Source organism: Volvox carteri (genome assembly GCF_000143455.1).
Source record: "Volvox carteri f. nagariensis unplaced genomic scaffold VOLCAscaffold_150, whole genome shotgun sequence".
In the NCBI taxonomy this organism is placed as follows: Eukaryota; Viridiplantae; Chlorophyta; class Chlorophyceae; order Chlamydomonadales; family Volvocaceae; genus Volvox; species Volvox carteri.
This window is the reverse complement of record NW_003307693.1, coordinates 28,176-28,997: the sequence shown is the minus strand read 5'-3', so window position 1 is coordinate 28,997 and position 822 is coordinate 28,176.

Here is an 822-nt window from a genome sequence, read left to right as displayed (position 1 = left end):
GTATGAATTAAGAATGCATCAGCCATGAAAACATTCTGTAATTAATGCCCGATGGAGCTCTTATAATTCCCGGATAGGTAATACATCACAGTGATTGCGAAACAGTGAATATACCATGAAATTTCATGAAAACCATCGACATGTGTCTGGGTGTAATAATGCGAGACAGGCCTCTTAGATTAATCTAACAGATTCACTCAACAGATTCACTCATCATGATCATGATAAGCGAATTCATAACCTATAATCAAATCACCTATGAATCACCTTGCATATGTGTGTATTACATGTACATGGCTAGCTGCAGGTAAAACTACCCATACAATCATAGCTTGCGAGCTGAAGGCCCTGGGGCAATACCTGTACACCTAGAAGCCACGGAGAACAGGAAACACCGCACTGTCATACCCCTGGCATCTGGTGGGGCTGACGTGTGCGGCCAGGATCTGGGGCAGGGTAGGCTCCGGCAGTGCCTGAATGGCAGAGGAAGATAGGTGAGGTAGGCATGATGGGAAGAGGAGACAGGACCCAGGCGCGGGGCAAGCCTACCGGGTGGGCAGCATCAGAGAGACCGGGAGCTTGAGACAAGTCCAGAGTGGGGATCAGGCCCACGGAGGGGGCGAGGGGGTGGGGCCCCCAAGGAACAAGGAAGGATGGAAGTAAGGAAGATGATGAGCCAAGGCGGAGCACCACAGGTAGGGCCGGGGGTACCCTGCCCCAGATCCTGGCCGCGCACGTCAGCCCCACTTCCGTACCCTCCACTGAACTGGAGCCGCCTTCCAGCCGCCAGATCTATACGGTCACCCTCACGAAGGCCGCCAC